Source organism: Cherax quadricarinatus, chromosome 80 (genome assembly GCF_038502225.1).
Source record: "Cherax quadricarinatus isolate ZL_2023a chromosome 80, ASM3850222v1, whole genome shotgun sequence".
In the NCBI taxonomy this organism is placed as follows: Eukaryota; Metazoa; Arthropoda; class Malacostraca; order Decapoda; family Parastacidae; genus Cherax; species Cherax quadricarinatus.
This window is the reverse complement of record NC_091371.1, coordinates 20,812,354-20,833,105: the sequence shown is the minus strand read 5'-3', so window position 1 is coordinate 20,833,105 and position 20,752 is coordinate 20,812,354. Positions and strand designations below refer to the sequence as shown.

General features: G+C 44.4%; 1 protein-coding gene across 4 annotated transcripts in view; it reads right to left on the bottom strand.

The window, feature by feature from the left end:
* The window catches only part of LOC128702342 (alpha-mannosidase 2), a 996,737-nt gene that overhangs the window by 502,847 nt on the left and 473,138 nt on the right, over nt 1–20,752 (bottom strand). The gene's annotated exons all lie outside the window — the stretch shown is intronic.

Sequence of the window (20,752 nt, the reverse complement as noted above, 5' to 3'; positions counted from 1 at the left end):
CCAACAACCACACAGACTACCACACTCAACACCACCACCCAACAATCACACAGACTACCACACTCCACACCACCACCCAACAACCACTCCACACCACCACCCAACAACCACACAGACTACCACACTCCACACCACCCAACAACCTCACAGACTACCACACTCCACACCACCCAACAACCACACAGACTACCACACTCCACACCACCACCCAACAACCACACTCCACACCTTCACCAAGTAATAGCATCCACCCACTCCCACCCATAAACTTGAATATTAAACACAAAAAAATGGTGGTAAAATGCATAATATCCCCGTTTTGTGGGAGCCACCAATGGATAATCCGGAACTTTAATAAACAGACTTAGTATTTTTCGCCAGCCCTCCTGTTTGCCTGGGTGTGCCTATGAATATTCCACCTTACAAACTCTGCGTACTTTACTCACCCGCCTAACGTTCCTTGCAAAAAAAAAAAAAATGCGAGTTAGGTTTCTCTCATCCGATAAAACGCTGGCCCAGTTCTTTCTGTTTTACGGTTCGCGCGTCGTAAAGTGGCCGCGGAACTACCACCACACTGCTCGATTTGTGATGATTTTTCCTCCTGCAAACAGCCTTGAATTGTCGTTAACGATGCATGTTTTCCGGCCCTGATTGCTGGTATTTTTATGCGGATTCGGAAATTGCCTATTTGAGCGTGTTGTCCCTAGTTTAGGCATCAGCAACTGAAGGACAAACACGTCCAGTAGCTGTTCCACCCATCCACACACAGATAGTCCCTGGCCCACACTCTACACACTCCAGACCTGCACTCGGAATACAAACGCTCAATAACGACGCTGTTCCGTGTTCGTAACTAGCTAGGGGAGATTTCGTGCAAATTCGTGAATTTAAGAGAGCTGTTTGTGCCACTAAGCGGCAGCTGGGGCACGAACACGGACACATCTAGCCCATCCCATCACACTGTCACTTGACACACTTGAAGGAATTATCGATGCTTTCCGAGAAATTCTTCTCAGCGACTTTCTGGAACTGTGTACAATCTTGGAAATTCTTTTGTAATCCATACTCCCATCCTCCTCTCTCCCTACATCTTATTCCCTCCCTTTCCTCTTTTCATTTATCCAATTGCATCCATCCCTCCTGCCTGCCTTTCTTTCTGCAATTATTTTAAATAGTGTCAAGTGTAAGTATCCTGTAAATACTTCCTTCCAACAGTCCATCGTAATGTTATGTTTTTTTTTTAAGGCTAAATGTTAGACAAATTCGTAAAGAAATATCTGGCAAATATATTGGACATGTGTTTTAAACAAACACACTGGGAATGTGTTCTTCAACAACAAACACATCAGGAATGTGTTCTTAAGTATATGTACATTGGTCATGTGTTCAAGATAAGCACACTGGGAATGTGTTCCTAAGGATATACACAGCCATGTGTTCTTCAACACACACACTGGCCATGTGTTCTTCAATAACAAACACACTGGCCATGTGTTCAACAATACACATGCTGGCCATATGTTCAACACACACACTAGACACTGAAAAGTGTTCAACACACACAGTGGCCATGTGTTCTTCAATAACACACTGGCTATGTGTTCTTCAATAACACACACACTGGACACTGGGTATGTGTTCAACACACACACTGGCCATGTGTTCAACAACACACACACACTGGTCATGTGTTCTTCAATACACACACTAGCCATGTGTTCAATACACTGACCATGTGTTCAACATACACACACTGGACATGTGTTCTTCAACAACAATACACTGGCCATGTGTTCTTCAACAACAAACACACTGGCCATGTGTTAAAAAACACACTGGACATGTGTTCAACAAACACACTGGCCATGTGTTCAACACACACACTGGTCATGTGTTCTTCAATACACACACTAGCCATGTGTTCAACACACTGACCATGTGTTCAACAACAACAACACACACTGGTCATGTGTTCTTCAACAACAATACACACACTGGCCATGTGTTCTTCAACAACACACTGGCCATGTGTTCAACAACACATTGGCCATGTGTTCTTCAACAACAAACACACTGGCCATGTGTTCAAAAACACACTGGACATGTGTTCAACAAACACACTGGCCATGTTTTCAACAACACATTGGCCATGTGTTCTTCAACAACAAACACACTGGCCATGTGTTCAAAAACACACTGGACATGTGTTCAACAAACACACTGGACATGTTTTCAACAACACATTGGCCATGTGTTCTTCAACAACAAACACACTGGCCATGTGTTCTTCAACAACAAACACACTGGCCATGTGCTCAAAAACACACTGGTCATGTGTTCAACAAACACACTGGCCATGTGTTCAACAGCACATTGGCCATGTGTTCTTCAACAACAAACACACTGGGAATGTATTCTTGAACAACATGAACATAATGGCTGGTGCCAGGATACTTCGCTACAATCTTAAAACTGCGGTCGTTTACCGTTGTTTCGTGAGATCTTTATTACCCGTCGCCTTAAGAGAACCTAAATAATGCATTTAAAGAAAATAGTTTAAATAAGTAAAAAAAAAAAAAGCCCAAGGGAGCGTTAGAAAAGATTGGTGTAGCTAAGTGTGGTGATGGTGGTACCTGGCTTGGACATCATCATTCAGGATGGGAACCTAATGCTGATGTGTGTACCTCATTCTCCGTTGACGAGTAAGACATCAGCAGTACACTGACTTCTTTAGTTACACAAACCGTTTCGCCTGCTCAGCAGACTTCATCAAATGAAGAGGAGATACCACGGAGACAATACTGTATAGTACAAATGGTCCCCCAACCTGCGGCCCGCGGGCCGGTTGTGGCCCTTCTAGGAAATTATGAATTCCCTTTTATGCTGCAGGTTCCACACTGCAATGTCAACAAAACCGTGAGGCCCTCATCACACATCTGACCATTAAAAATGTTCCACTTGTGTAGGAAAGTTGAGGACCAATTCTGTGTACCATTCACAATGTTTACCTCTCATTTCCTCTGTATCGCTTTCTGGTAACTGTTATTTCAGAAGATCTTTAGGCCTATCACCTGGGAATGATGATTTGGTTGATATTTCTTGGCCAAGTTTTTTTGGCAACATGTTTTACCAGCTCATTGCTAGTGTGTTATATTCACAGAAAATCTGACAATTACGGATTCGGTAATAATGTTATCGTAATCGGTAGAGAAAGCTTGTTAGAGTATTCATTTTCTTTCATAAAGTTCCTTGGCTGGTGGTATGATAATACTTAGAGTAACACTTCTTCCTTTTACCCCAAACATTCCTAAGGCCTGATAACATCTTGTAAAGCTAGATTACGTCTAGTAAGGCCTAATGACATGTCGTAAGACCTCATAACATCTCGTAAGGTCTAACATCATCTCAGGCTAGCGAAGTACTCCTCAAGCCCGATAACATTTCTCATCAATCTTAACGCTGCTAACCTCTCAAAATGTATACTAACCTAACTTAACCACTCACATTGTATACTAATCTAACTTAACCACTCACATGGTATGCTAACAACCACTCACATGGTATGCTAACTTAACCACTCACATGGTATGCTAACTTAACCACTCACATGGTATGCTAACTTAACCACTCACATGGTATGCTAACTTAACCACTCACATGGTATGCTAACAACCACTCACATGGTATGCTAACTTAACCACTCACATGGTATGCTAACTTAACCACTCACATGGTATACTAACTTAACCACTCACATGGTATACTAACTTAACCACTCACATGGTATACTAACTTAACCACTCACATGGTATACTAACTTAACCACTCACATGGTATACTAACTTAACCACTCACATGGTATACTAACTTAACCACTCACATGGTATACTAACTTAACCACTCACATGGTATACTAACTTAACCACTCACATGGTATACTAACCACACCTTAAGTTTTCCAACCACTCATAATATCTGCCATTTCACAAAGGTTAGCAGTTTCTCTAAAACTTTGTCTTAATCACGAAAGATTTCTTGTAAAAAAAAAAAAACTTTCCTTGAAGCTTAATATTATCCGGGCAAGCTGAGTGTGCGTAGCGTCATTAAAGTCAAATAATTACAGCACTAACATTTATGTGGACACACAGCAACTTTCTCACCTCCGGGAGTTGGATGAGAGAGGGGGGTGATAGTGGTAGTGGGGGGAGATTGACAGTGATAGTGGGGGTGATAGTGGTAGAGGGGGTGGCTGAGGTAGTAGGGATGGTCGTGGTACTAGGAGTGGCAGTGATAGGGTAGTGGTGATAGTAGGACGGTTGGTGATAATAGGAAGCTCGTTAACCAGGAGTCACGGTGGTAGTTGGGATAGCGGTGATAGCAGATAGTGTTAGTGAACCATTACACTCGCCAGCAATGACTACTTCATCCCTATCATCACCGATCATCACTGCCGTCTCTTCAGTGCCAACACTCACCACTAAAATAGTCACCACAAGTCAGAACGCCCACTTGAAACCCTTCACAACATCACCACTAATCGAAAGTTTTCCATTCTCCAGTCACCAAACACAACATGACCACCACTCATCACTCCCTCCTCACCACCATTCACCATAAATCACCACCAATAAGAATCAACGCTTCCTTTCTCACCATAAATCATCTCGCTCAAAAATAGCCACATCACAACCAACCATTCCCATCACCTACCAATCACCACTAGTTACCATTCCCCCCCACACAAAACTCACCATCGCCTGCACACACCACCCAGCATCACCATCATCCTCACCACCTCCTCCAGAGGCAGGAAGGGACGGTACCAGAGAGCGCCTTCACTCTGATAAAGACTCAATCTTCCCCAGCAGCTCAGTAATTACGAAAAAATTTGTGCGAGGATTTTGAAACGTTTTACTTAAGGAGTTTTCAGAGCCTTAATATAAATGCAGCCGGCCCCTCCCCCGATTTTAAGAGCGAGGAATAAAGAGTTTGGAATTTTAAGAATATTGATTCTGGGAAAAGTTTCTGATCTTGCAAAATGCCTTATTTTGGAATTTTTGTCTCTTGTGGAAAACTGACGCGGAAGGCGCCGCACTTGTGCAAAATTTCAATTTTTTTTTCCCAAAGATATTTTAGATTATGACGAATAAATGCTGATCTTTTCCATCATGTTTTTTTCCCATATGTTGAAAACACACAAACACACAAATACTTTGGGATTGAGTGGACAGAGACAAACTGATGACCGGGACCAAAGGTACATACATGGTAGCTTAAGATACAGATGAGCCAGAGGGATGTTATGAAAAATTGAATTCAGTGTCAGATGTGGTAGTAAGTGAAACGCATCACACACAGTTGCAAGTGTACGTATGATCGGGCTCCTGATGACAGGACTAAGCAAAAGGGGTCGATAGTGTTTATGAAGCAACTATACCTCGACCCTTACAAGGATGGCTAGTGGAAGAGTAAGACACCTGGGCAACAGTTCACAATCTTCGTGGAAACGTTTCGCTTGCTCAGCCAGCAAGATTCTTCACTCTAAAACAAAGGCGACTTTAATATTAGAGACAGGGGAAGCTAGTAAAGTGTACACACTGCTGACAAGGAAAACACTAAAAAAATGAGACTTTTATGAATGGTGTTCAGGGGAAAATTCAACATTAGTGTAGTGGCAGGCAGGAAAAGTGCCGGGCGCTGGAGGAGAATTTCATGGGCAAGAGAGAAGACACAGTGGCGAACACGAAGTCTGCTTTAAAATTGCTGCCTGGCCACATTATAGGTAAGACGACGGTAAAGGACCAAGTAACAGCACTAAAGGTAGGAAAGCTACGACGGAAGGAGCAAGAGGTATGCAAGGAGTTGAAGAGGCTATTCAACCAGGTATTCACCATGGAAATGGGATGAAGTGAAAGAAGTTGCTAAGAGAACCAGACACGACAAAATCAAGGGTCATGATAATGTGTCAGAACCCTGGGAGAGTCATTCTTAAGGGACTACTTTGTTATAAATGATTCTTATATTCGTGTTCACACTGATCTCGTTTGATTCTAACTATACAAAGTGGATCATTCTCAGAATTTTTTTATTTTAAATGTATTTTATGTGCTTCGTTTTTGACCTATGGCTACAATATTCTTGGGATATTATCCATCTCGACTGACAGAATTTTGTTCTCCAATCTACTCAACACACCAACGTTGTCTTGACGACCTGGTCTGTGTATCTCAGTGCTACACTGTCTTGACGACCTGGTCTATGTATCTCAATGCTACACTGTCTTGACGACCTGGTCTATGAATCTCAGTGCTACACTGTCTTGACGACCTGGGCTGTGTATCTCAGTGCTACACTGTCTTGACGACTTGGTCTGTATATCTCAGTGCTACACTGTCTTGATGACCAGGTCTGTGTATCTCAGTACTACACTGTCTTGACCTGGTCTGTGTATCTCAGTGCTACACTGTCTGGATGACCTGGTCTGTGTATCTCAGTGCTACAATGTCTTTACGACCTGGTCTGTGTATCTCAGTGCTACACTGCCTTGACAACCAAGTATGTGTATCTCAGTGCTACACTGTCTTGACCTGGTCTGTGTATCTCAGTGCTACACTGTCTTGACGACCTGGTCTGTGTATCTCAGTGCTACACTGTCTTGACCTGGTCTGTGTATTTCAGTGCTACACTGTCTTGACGACCAGGTCTGTGTATCTCAGTGCTACACTGTCTTGACGACCTGGTCTGTGTATCTCAGTGCTACACTGTCTTGACGACCTGGTCTGTGTATCTCAGTGCTACACTGTCTTGACGACCAGGTCTGTGTATCTCAGTGCTACACTGTCTTGACGACCAGGTCTGTGTATCTCAGTGCTACACTGTCTTGACGACCAGGTCTGTGTATCTCAGTGCTACACTATCTTGACGACCAGGTCTGTGTATCTCAGTGCTACACTGTCTTGACGACCTGGTCTGTGTATCTCAGTGCTACACTGTCTTGACGACCAGGTCTGTGTATCTCAGTACTACACAGTCTTGACGACCTGGTCTGTGTATCTCAGTGCTACACAGTCTTGACGACCAGGTCTGTGTATCTCAGTGCTACACTGTCTTGACGACCTGGTCTGTGTATCTCAGTGCTACAATGTCTTGACGACGTGGTCTGTGTAAATCAGTGCTACACTGTCTTGACGACCTGGTCTGTGTATCTCAGTACTACACTGTCTTGACGACCTGGTCTGTGTATCTCAGTGCTACACAGTCTTGACGACCTGGTCTGTATATCTCAGTACTACACTGTCTTGACGACCAGGTCTATCTCAGTGCTACACTGTCTTGACGACCTGGTCTGTGTATCTCAGTGCTACACAGTCTTGACGACCTGGTCTGTATATCTCAGTACTACACAGTCTTGACCTCGTCTGTATATCTCAGTGCTACACTGTCTTGACGACCTGGTCTGTGTATCTCAGTGCTACAATGTCTTGACGACCTGGTCTGTGTATCTCAGTGCTACACTGTCTTGACGACCTGGTCTGTGTATCTCACTGCTACACAATCTTGACGACCAGGTCTGTGTATCTCAGTGCTACACTGTCTTGACGACCTGGTCTGTGTATCTCAGTGCTACAATGTCTTGACGACCTGGTCTGTGTAAATCAGTGCTACACTGTCTTGACGACCTGGTCTGTGTATCTCAGTACTACACTGTCTTGGCGACCAGGTCTGTGTATCTCAGTGCTACACTGTCTTGACGACCTGGTCTGTGTATCTCAGTGCTACACAGTCTTGACGACCTGGTCTGTATATCTCAGTACTACACTGTCTTGACCTCGTCTGTATATCTCAGTGCTACACTGTCTTGACGACCTGGTCTGTGTATCTCAGTGCTACAATGTCTTGACGACCTGGTCTGTGTATCTCAGTGCTACACTGTCTTGACGACCTGGTCTGTGTATCTCAGTGCTACACAGTCTTGAGGGCCAGGTCTGTGTATCTCAGTGCTACACTGTCTTGACGACCTGGTCTGTGTATCTCAGTACTACACTGTCTTGACGACCAGGTCTGTGTATCTCAGTGCTACACTGTCTTGACGACCTGGTCTGTGTATCTCAGTGCTACACAGTCTTGCCGACCTGGTCTGTATATCTCAGTACTACACTGTCTTGACCTCGTCTGTATATCTCAGTGCTACACTGTCTTGACGACCTGGTCTGTATATCTCAGTGCTACACTGTCTGGATGACCTGGTCTGTGTATCTCAGTGCTACACTGTCTTGACGACCTGGTCTGTGTACCTCAGTGCTACACTGTCTTGACGACCAGATCTGTGTACCTCAGTGCTACACTGTCTTGACGACCTGGTCTGTATATCTCAGTGCTACACTGTCTTGACGACCTGGTCTGTGTATCTCAGTGCTACACAGTCTTGACGACCAGGTCTGTGTATCTCAGTGCTACACTGTCTTGACGACCAGGTCTGTGTATCTCAGTACTACACTGTCTTGACCTCGTCTGTATATCTCAGTGCTACACTGTCTTGACGACCTGGTCTGTGTATCTCAGTACTACAATGTCTTGACGACCTGGTCTGTGTATCTCATGCTACACTGTCTTGACGACCTGGTCTGTGTACCTCAGTGCTTCACTGTCTGTATGACCTGATCTGTGTATCTCAGTGCTACACAGTCTTGACGACCTGGTCTGTGTATCTCAGTGGTACACAGTCTTGATGACCTAGTCTGTGTATCTCAGTGCTAAACTGTCATGACGACCTGGTCTGTGTATCTCAGTGCTACACTGTCTTGACGACCAGGTCTGTGTATCTCAGTGCTACACTGTCTTGACGACCAGGTCTGTGTATCTCAGTGCTACACTGTCTTGACTACCTGGTCTGTGTATCTCAGTGATACATTGTCTTGACGACCAGGTCTGTTTATCTCAGTGCTACACAGTCTTGACGACTTGGTCTGTGTATCTCAGTGCTACAGTCTTGACGACCTGGTCTGTGTATCTCAGTGCTACACTGTCATGACGACCTGGTCTGTGTATCTCAGTGCTACAGAGTCTTAACGACCTGGTCTGTATATCTCAGTGCTACACTGTCTTGACGACCTGGTCTGTGTATCTCAGTGCTCCACAGTCTTCACGACCAGGTCTGTGTATCTCAGTGCTACACTGTCTTGACGACCAGGTCTGTGTATCTCAGTACAACACTGTCTTGACCTCGTCTGTATATCTCAGTGCTACACTGTCTTGACGACCTGGTCTGTGTATCTCAGTACTACAATGTCTTGACGACCTGGTCTGTGTATCTCAGTGCTACACTGTCTTGACGACCTGGTCTGTGTACCTCAGTGCTTCACTGTCTGTATGACCTGGTCTGTGTATCTCAGTGCTACGCAGTCTTGACGACCTGGTCTGTGTATCTCAGTGCTACACAGTCTTGATGACCTAGTCTGTGTATCTCAGTGCTACACAGTCTTGACGACCTGGTTTGTGTATCTCAGTGCTACACAGTCTTGATGACCTGGTCTGTGTATCTCAGTGCTACACAGTCTTGACGACCTGGTCTGTGTATCTCAGTGCTACACAGTCTTGATGACCTAGTCTGTGTATCTCAGTGCTACACTGTCTTGACGACTAGGTCTGTGTATCTCAGTGCTACACTGTCTTGACGACTAGGTCTGTGTATCTCAGTGCTACACAGTCTTGATGACCTGGTCTGTGTATCTCAGTGCTAAACTGTCATGACGACCAGGTCTGTGTATCTCAGTGCTACACTGTCTTGACGACCAGGCCTGTGTATCTCAGTGCTACACTGTCTTGACGACCAGGTCTGTGTATCTCAGTGCTACACTGTCTTGACGACCTGGTCTGTGTATCTCAGTGATACATTGTCTTGACGACCAGGTCTGTTTATCTCAGTGCTACACAGTCTTGACGACTTGGTCTGTGTATCTCAGTGCTACACTGTCATGACGACCTGGTCTGTGTATCTCAGTGCTACAGAGTCTTAACGACCTGGTCTGTGTATCTCAGTGCTACAATGTCTTGATGACCTGGTCTGTGTATCTCAGTGCTACAGAGTCTTAACGACCTGGTCTGTGTATCTCAGTGCTACAGAGTCTTAACGACCTGGTCTGTGTATCTCAGTGCTAAACTGTCTTGACGACCTGGTCTGTGTATCTCAGTGCTACACTGTCTTGATGACCTGGTCTGTGTATCTCAGTGCTACACTGTCTTGATGACCTTGTCTGTGTATCTCAGTGCTACACTGTCTTGATGACCTTGTCTGTGTATCTCAGTGCTACACTGTCTTGACGACCTGGTCTGTGTATCTCAGTGCTAAACTGTCTTGACGGCCTGGTCTGTGTATCTCAGTGCTACACTGTCTTGATGACCTGGTCTGTGTATCTCAGTGCTAAACTGTCTTGATGACCTGGTCTGTGTATCTCCGTGCTACACTGTCTTGATGATCTTGTCTGTGTATCTCAGTGCTACACTGTCTTGACGACCAGGTCTGTGTATCTCAGTGCTACACTGTCTTGATGACCTTGTCTGTGTATCTCAGTGCTACACTGTCTTGACGACCAGGTCTGTGTATATCAGTGCTACACTGTGTTGACCTGATCTGTGTATCTCAGTGCTACACTGTGTTGACCTGGTCTGTGTATCTCAGTGCTACACTGTCTGGATGACCTGGTCTGTGTATCTCAGTGCTACTGTGTCCGGATGACCTGGTCTGTGTATCTCAGTGCTACACTGTCTGGATGGCCTGGTCTGTGTATCTCAGTGCTATACTGTTTGGATGACCTGGTCTGTGTATCTCAGTTCCACATTGTATGGATGACCTGATCTGTGTATCTCAGTGCTACACTGTCTGGATGACCTGGTCTGTGAATCTCAGTGCTACACTGTCTGGATGACCTGGTCTGTGAATCTCAGTGCTACACTGTCTGGATGACCTGGTCTGTGAATCTCAGTGCTACACTGTCTGGATGGCCTGGTCTGTGAATCTCAGTGCTGCACTGTCTGGATGACCTGGTCTGTGAATCTCGGTGCTACACTGTCTGGATGACCTGGTCTGTGTATATCAGTGCTACACTGTCCGGATGACCTGGTCTGTGTATCCCAGTGCTACGTTATGTGGATGACCTGGTCTGTGTATCTTAGTGCTACACTGTCTGGATGACCTGGTCTGTGTATATCAGTGCTACACCGTCCGGATGACCTGGTCTGTGTATCTCAGTGCTACGTTATGTGGATGACCTGGTCTGTGTATCTCAGTGGTACATTGTCTTGAAGATCTGGTCTGTGTATCTCTGTGCTACATTGTCTTGAAGATCTGGTCTCTGTATCTCAGTAATAATGTATCCACCTCTTCTCTAGCACCGGAACCAGCTAGAATTAGTTCCACAATGTAACCATTATACATAACAGAACAGTCGCACAATGCAGGTGTATCCAATTCTAATCAACAATTGTACCACACTCCAAAGATGACTACTGTACACTATTGCAACACCAAGCTGCTACTTATACTGCTACTGCTGCTGTTGCTTTCATTCACGGTGTTGAAGACAGCAACTGGGCGTATCTCCCGCACCTCAACAGGGTCCTTGGAGCGGCCGACGATACTTTAAATCTGCTTGGTATTCAAGCATGGAGGGTAATGCTTCTTGGCACGCCAACCACGTGCTTACCACGAGCCGTGGCCAGCCAGTGTCAGGCACTGCTGACACCACAACCTATACAGTCGGCATTCGTACAACCCAGTGTCAGGCACTGCTGACAGGACCGCCTATACCGTCAGACACTGATGACAGGACCACCTATACCGTCAGACACTGCTGACAGGACCACCTACACCGTCAGATACTGATGACAGGACCACCTACACCATTAGACACTGCTGACAGGACCACCTACACCATTAGACACTGCTGACAGGACCACCAACACTCAGACAGTGCTGATAGGACCACTTACAGGACCACCTAACACTGTTAGGCACTGCTGACAAAACCATCTGCACCGCCAGACACTGCTGACAGGACCACCTATATCGTCAGACACTGCTGGCAGGACAATCTACACCGTCGGACACTGCTGACAGGACCACCTACACCGTCAGACACTACTGACAGGACCACCTACACATACACTGCTGACAGAACCACCTACACAGTCAGACACTGCTAACAGGACCACCTACACAGTCAGACACTGCTGACAGGACCACCTACACAGTCAGACACTGCTGACAGGACCACCTACACAGTCAGACACTGCTGACAGGACCACCTACACAGTCAGACACTGCTGACAGGACCACCTACACAGTCAGACACTGCTGACAGGACCACCTACACAGTCAAGCACTACTGACAGGACCACCTACACAGTCAGGCACTACTGACAGGACCACCTACACAGTCAGACACTGCTGACAGGACCACCTACACAGTCAAGCACTACTGACAGGACCACCTACACAGTCAGACACTGCTGACAGGACCACCTACACAGTCAGACACTGCTGACAGGACCACCTACACAGTCAAGCACTACTGACAGGACCACCTACACAGTCAGGCACTACTGACAGGACCACCTACACAGTCAGACACTGCTGACAGGACCTCATACCCGCTCAGCAGTCGCGCAGAAAGAAACCAATTTTCTGCTATAAGCAAGCCAAGAGAGAGAGAAAAAAAAAAAACACTTTTTTTCACGAACAACGTCAGTAAGAGCCAATCACTTTACTTAAGTGCAACATAATGGAAAGATTATAATATAATCCTGAATAAATGACCATAGCGATATAATTATCTTTAGTTAGTTTTAATTACTGAGCTTTCTGGGGCTCCTAATAGATAGGTCACTTAAAATGTCTGATGGAAATGAGTAATGTTTCAGAGAGGGACCTGGATTCCAGGATTTATGCGGTGATAAAGCCTCATGTTGGGCGAAACGTCTAATAAAGGCCTCATTTCACTGTTTATATCTCTTGGCCTACTGTCGGATACGCCATATTTCAACTTCCTCAGACAAAGCTTACAATCTAATATTTCAGCAAGTGTCCAAACGGAAAATGTGGGCACCAATGTTTTTTTGATATGACAAAAAACTAGGTTACATAATCTGCCATTTAATTTTTACTTGTATCCAGTAAAAACTGACGTAGATGATTCTGCTTAATACAACCATACAAAATTTTGTATTACAATACACTACAGTACCTTTGTATTTGACTATTGCGTATATGCATATAAAGACTATTATTATTGGCGTTACTGATACCTGACTCCAGAGCCAGTTTATATATATATATATATATATATATATATATATATATATATATATATATATATATATATATATATATATATATAGGTAAAATTGGTCAATTAGCGGGAAATCTAAAATTTTCTCATACGTTTAAAGACATATTTTTTTCATTTGTGCTAATGTAAAAATTAATATTGTACCAAAAGAACCTTAGAAAACTTACCTAACCTTATAATAACAAGCGCAATTTAATTTAGCCTAATCCAACTAAATATATTTTAGATAAGCTTAAAATAATTTCATAATAAACAGAGTGAAATATATTTGTTTCGTTAGGTTCAGAATGATTTTTGCGAAATTACTGCATACACAAATTTCGCTTGCCTTATCTGGCAAGAATAGTGTTGCTATTTAAGCCAAAATCATAAGTTTTACTGTTTGGGCACGATATATATATATATATATATATATATATATATATATATATATATATATATATATATATATATATATATATATATATATATATATATATATATATGTCGTGCCGAATATGTAAAACTAGTCAATTAGCAAGAACTCATTTAAAATTAAGTCCTTTCTAAAATTTTCTCTTATACGTTTAAAGATATATTTTTTTCATTAATGTTAATGTAAAAAAAATTAATTTTGCAACAAAAGAATCTTAGAAAACTTACCTAACCTTATTATAACAAGAGGAATTTATTTTATCCTAACCCAACTAAATATATTTTAGATTTGTTTACAATAATTTAATACTAAACAAACACAATGAAATATATTTTTTTCGTTAGGTTAAGAATGATTTTGGCGAAATTATTGCATACACAAATTTTCGATTGTCCTATATGGCAAGATGAACGTTGCTATTTAAGCCAAGATCGCAAGTTCTGCCTATTCGGCACGACACACACACACACACACACATATATATATATATATATATATATATATATATATATATATATATATATATATATATATATATATATATATATATATATATATATATACACACAATAACATCAGAATAAACAGGTGATATCACAATATGCAAAATAACCACTGTCGAAAAATAGTGAATTTCCAGCACTTTCATGAGATCTCACATTATCAAGGAACAGTTCCTTGATATTGTGACAAATCACGAAAGTGCTGGAAATTCACTGTTTATTCAGTGACTATATATATATATATATATATATATATATATATATATATATATATATATATATATATATATATATATATATATATATATATATTAGTTAAACATGATCACGGATTCAATAACGGTATTGATAAAGCTACGGTGTAAACCTATAATTTTTGTTGTAATTCAGCCGCATTCAACAAATAAATAAAAACCGTCCATCACGTCACATATATACGTATGTTAATTATGATACAATTCAATATGGAATTGACATATGTCAACTGGGATATATAGAGTTTGGTAATTTAAAAACTTTGAACTGCAGGCGAGGCTGGTGAACTTATCAACCAGGTTATTACTGCTTGCAAGCACGTATAGTCATTATCAACCCGCCTTTTATGGTGCATCTTGCAAGACCTTAACATTTATTCTGGCAGCATTTTATATTGGTTAATAGGTTGATTGGTTAATTGGGTTTAAAGCCTATCGACTACACTCGGGTCATAAATTAAGGCTATATACAACATTTTTCCATCAAAGTTACTTCAATTCCTAAAATATGGGTTAAACTGATAGCATATATATGCTTAGTCATATACTTTTCGCTGTATAAGAGCGAAGAGGCGCGACCCAAAAATACGAACACGTTTAATGAATATTTCTATGTATTTATACATTTTAAAAGTGTTATTAAGCTAGTACGAACTCAGCACTGAGAACTGACATCACAAAAGTGTTATTAAGCTAGTACGAACTCAGCACTGAGAACTGACATCACAAAAGTGTTATTAAGCTAGTACGAACTCAGCACTGAGAACTGACATCACAAAAGTGTTATTAAGCTAGTACGAACTCAGCACTGAGAACTGACATCACAAAAGTGTTATTAAGCTAGTACGAACTCAGCACTGAGAACTGACATCACAAAAGTGTTATTAAGCTAGTACGAACTCAGCACTGAGAACTGACATCACAAAAGTGTTATTAAGCTAGTACGAACTCAGCACTGAGAACTGACATCAACTTTTATTCATTACTAGCGTTCCAGACATTCACAATAGATTTGGTGACCGACGGGTCACCAACAGCAACAGTCTAGTTGATCACCAAGGTACCAGACAAGCCTGGTACAAAGGGAAGGGGGGTATTGCGAGAATAGAGTCTCTGGAAACCAGTCAGAGGTATATCACAGGTCACAGCTATGTTGTGAGCCCAACATATTCATGTACGGATTTGTTGCCATTTAGATTTTTTTTTTTTTTTTTTTACAATTTCCAAATATTAAAAAAAAACACGAGTTTTTTGTGGGGAGATTAAAAAAAAAAAAAGTGTGCAATAGTAACAAATAAAACTGAGCTCTATGTTAAAATGATAATACTGCATCGGTATTTTAAATGCAGATGTCTACTACAGTGACATCTTTACAGGCGGTAAATATGTTACAGTTCAATAATCTGTATTTTAAATACGGATGTCTACAATGACGTCTTTACTGGAAGATACTAAATTTCAATAACCAGTAATTTAAATACGGATGTCTACAACGGCATTTTTGCTAAGTAAGGATGCAAAATTTCAGTCACGACTGATGACTCCTCAGTGATGACTGGACAAAAAACTGAATTATTCAGTTTGCTGTATCAGTGACTGACAGTGAACGGCAGTAATGTTGATGGCGCTGAGTTCGTTACACTACGTTTTAAATCAGTAAAATCTTCGCTCTCGAATGGCTGGCAAGACTCAGCCCAAGACTTGACGGACAGGGTTGTCAAAATCGTCAATTTTGCTACACCGCTGCTCAGGATCATCGGGGATTTGCAAATCTGTTGAAAGAGGCAGAATCCGATTTCAGAAAGATTATCTAATCTGCGAATGAACAGAAATCGAGATGTGCCGACGATTTGATGCCTTGCTCACTCCAATCACAGAATTTCTAGCTGAGAAAGTTAATAATCTAGGCTGTGACGGTGTATGAGGCTTGACGGTGTATGAGGCGTGGTGGATGAGGCGTGATCGTGTACGAGGTGTGACGGTGTATGAGGCTTGACGATGAATGAGGCTTGACGGTGTATATGAGGCGTGACGGTGAATAAGGCGTGGTGTATGAGGCGTGACGGTGTATAAGATGTGATGGTGCATGAGGCGTGACGGTGTATGAAGCGTGATGGTGTATAAGGTGTGATGGTGTATGAGGCGTGAAGGTGTATGAGGCGTGACGGTGTATGAGGCGTGGTGTATGAGGCGTGACGGTGTATGAGGCGTGACGGTGTATAAGGCGTGATGGTGTGATGGTGTATGAGGCGCGACGGTGCATAAGGTGTGATGGTGTATGAGGCGTGACGGTGTATGAGGCGTGACGGTGTATGAAGCGTGACGATGTATGAGGCGTGACGGTGTATGAGGCGTGACGGTGTATGAGGCGTGACGGTGTATGAGACGTGACGGTGTATGAGGTGTGATAGTGTATATGGCTTGGAGATGTATGAGGCGTCATGGTGTATGAGGCGTGACGGTGTATGAAACGTCACGGTGTATGAGGTGATAGTGTATATGGCGTGACGGTGTATGAGGCGTGATGGTGCATGAGGTGTGACGGTGTATGAGGCTTGACGGTGAATGAGACGTGGTGGTGTATGAGGCGTGGCGGTGTATGAGGCGTGATGGTGTATGAGGCGTGAGGGTGTATGAGGCGTGACGGTGTATGAGGCGTGACGGTGTATGAGGCGTGACGGTGTATGAGGCGTGACGGTGTATAACGTGTGATGTATGAGGTTTGACGTTGAATGAGGTGTGGTGGCGTATGAGGCGTGACGGTATGCGAGGCGTGACGGTGCATGAGGCGTGATGGTGTATGAGACGTGACGGTGTATGAGACGTGACGGTGTATGAGGCGTGATAGTGTATATGACGTGACGGTGTATAAGGCGTGATGGTGCATGAGGCGTGACGGTGTATGAGGCTTGACGGTGAATGAGGCGTTGTGGTGTATGAGGCGTGATGGTGTATGAGGCGTGACGGTGCATAAGGTGTGATGTTGTATGAAGATTGACGGTGAATGAGATGTGACGGTGTATGAGGCGTGATGGTGTATGAGACGTGATAGTGTATGAGACGTGACGGTGTATGAGGCGTGATAGTGTATATGACGTGACGGTGCATGAGGCGTGATAGTGCATGTGGCGTGACGGTGAATGAGGCGTGGTGTATGAGGCGTGACGGTGCATGAGGCGTGATGGTGTATGAGGCCTGACGGTGTATGAGGCGTGATGGTGTAAGAGGCATGATGGTGTATGAGGCGTGACGGTGTATGAGGTGTGACGGTGTATAAGACGTGATGGTGAATGAGGCATGACGGTGTATGAGACGTGATGGTGTATGAGACGTGACGGTGTATGAGGCGTGATAGTGCATATGGAGTGGCGGTGTATGAGGCGTGATGGTGTATGAGACGTGACGGTGTATGAGGCGTGATGGTGTATGAGACGTGACGGTGTGTGAGACGTGACGGTGTATGAGGCGTCATAGTGTACATGGCGTGACAGTGTATAAGGCATGATGGTGCATGAGGCGTGACGGTGTATGAGTGATGGTGTATATGGTGTGGCGGTGTATGAGGCATGACGGTGTATGAGGCGTGAGGTGTATGAGGCGTGAGGTGTATGAGGCGTGATGGTGTATGAGGCGTGATGGTGTATATGGCGTGGTGGTGTATGAGGCGTGATGGTGTATATGGCGTGATGGTGTATGAGGAGTGATGGTGTACATGGCGTGATTATGTATATGGCGTGATGGTGTATGAGGCGTGGTGCATGAGGCGTGATGGTGTATGTGGCGTAGTGGTGTATGAGGCCTGATGGTAAATATGGCGTGATTGTGTATATGGCGTGGTGCATGAGGCGTGAGGGTGTATATGGTGGCGTGGTGGTGTATGAGACGTGATGGTGTATGAAGCATGACGGTGTATGAGGCGTGACGGTGCATGAGGTATGACGTTGCATGAGGCATGACGGTGCATGAGGCGTGGTGGTGTATGAGGCGTGATGGTGTATGAGGCATGGTGCTGTATGAGGTGTGACGGTGCATGAGGCGTGGTGGTGTATGAGGTGGGATGGTGTATGAGGCATTGTGATGTATGAGGCGTGACGGTGCATGAGGCGTGGTGTATGAGGCGTGATGGTGTATGAGGCATGGTGGTGTATGAGGCGTGACCATGTATGTGGCGTGGTGGTGCATGAGGCATGGTGGTGTATGAGGCGTGACGGTGCATGAGGCGTGGTGGTGTATGAGGCGTGATGGTGTATGAGGCGTGATGGTGCATGAGGCGTGGTGGTGTACGAGGCGTAGTGTATGAGGCATGGTGTATGAGGCGTGACGGTGCATGAGGCGTGGTGTATGGGGCGTGATGGTGTATGAGGCATGGTGGTGTATGAGGTGACGGTGTATGAGGCGTGGTGGTGTATGAGGCGTGATGGTGTATGAGGCATGGTGTATGAGGCGTGACGGTGCATGAGGCGTGGTGGTGTATGAGGCGTGATGGTGTATGAGGCATGGTGGTGTATGAGGCGTGGTGGTTTATGAGGCGTGATGGTGTATTGGACGTGACGGTGTATTGGACGTGACGGTGTATGAGGCGTGATAGTGTATATGGAGTGGCGGTGTATGAGGCGTGATGGTGTATGAGGCGTGATGGTGTATGAGGCGTGACGGTGTATGAGGCGTGATGGTGTATGAGACGTGACGGTGTATGAGACGTGACGGTGTATGAGGCGTCATAATGTATATGGCGTGACGGTGTATGAGGCATGATGGTGCATGAGGCGTGACGGTGTATGAGGAGTGATGGTGTATATGGCGTGGCGGCGTATGAGGCATGACGGTGTATGAGGCGTGATGGTGTATGAGACGTGACGGTGTATTGGACGTGACGGTGTATGAGGCGTGATAGTGTATATGGAGTGGCGGTGTATGAGGCGTGATGGTGTATGAGGCGTGATGGTGTATGAGGCGTGACGGTGTATGAGGCGTGATGGTGTATGAGACGTGACGGTGTATGAGACGTGACGGTGTATGAGGCGTCATAATGTATATGGCGTGACGGTGTATGAGGCATGATGGTGCATGAGGCGTGACGGTGTATGAGGAGTGATGGTGTATATGGCGTGGCGGCGTATGAGGCATGAAGGTGTATGAGGCGTGACGGTGCATGAGGCGTGACGGTGTATGAGGCGTGGTGTATATGGCATGGCGGTGTATGAGGCATGACGGTGTATGAGGCGTGACGGTGCATGAGGCGTGATGGTGTATATGGCGTGGCGGTGTATGAGGCGTCATGGTGTATGAGGCGTGGCGGTGTATGAGGCGTGGTGGTGTATGAGGCGTGGTGTATGAGGCGTGATGGTGTATGAGGCATGGTGGTGTATGAGGCGTGACGGTGCATGAGGCGTGGTGGTGTATGAGGCGTGATGGTGTATGAGGCATGGTGGTGTATGAGGCATGACGGTGCATGAGGCGTGACGGTGCATGAGGCGTGATGGTGTATGAGGCATGGTGGTGTATGAGGCGTGACGGTGCATAAGGCGTGGTGGTGTATGAGGCGTGATGGTGTATGAGGCATGGTGGTGTATGAGGCGTGACGGTGCATGAGGCGTGGTGTATGAGGCGTGATGGTGTATGAGGCATGGTGGTGTATGAGGCGTGACGGTGCATGAGGCGTATCGGTGTATGAGGCGTGATGGCGTATGAGACGTGATGGCGTATGAGACGTGACGGTATATTAGGCGTGGCGGTATATAAAATGTGACAAAGTATAAACTGTGACAGTATATGAAACGTGACGGTGACGCATTTTACCCACATCATCGCTCACTTAAATGAACGTAACATGACGCTAAATGGTAAAGCGAAAACCAATTTGAAATTTTGGTTCGCATGTGAAACATCCGGCCAACTTCATTTTGACAAATAACAAAAATAAAAAACAATCTTATACAGTAGGTTTCATCAATCTAATACAGAGGAAAATAAAAAGTGGAGACAAAAAAGCAGTGGGAGTAGCAGTGTTGAGGTGGTCAGTCCCTCAATCCTGAAATGTGCTCAGCTCCATGGTCTTGAACAATGGGTATCTTTGGAAGGGCTAAAGATAACCGGTTCAGCTCTATAGTCTTGAGTATTGGGAATCTTCGTTTGGAAGGAAAAATTATACCCAGGTTCACCTCCATAGTCTTCAATAATGAGTATCTTCTTTTGGAATGAATCAAGATACCCAGATTCAGCTCTTTAGTCTTC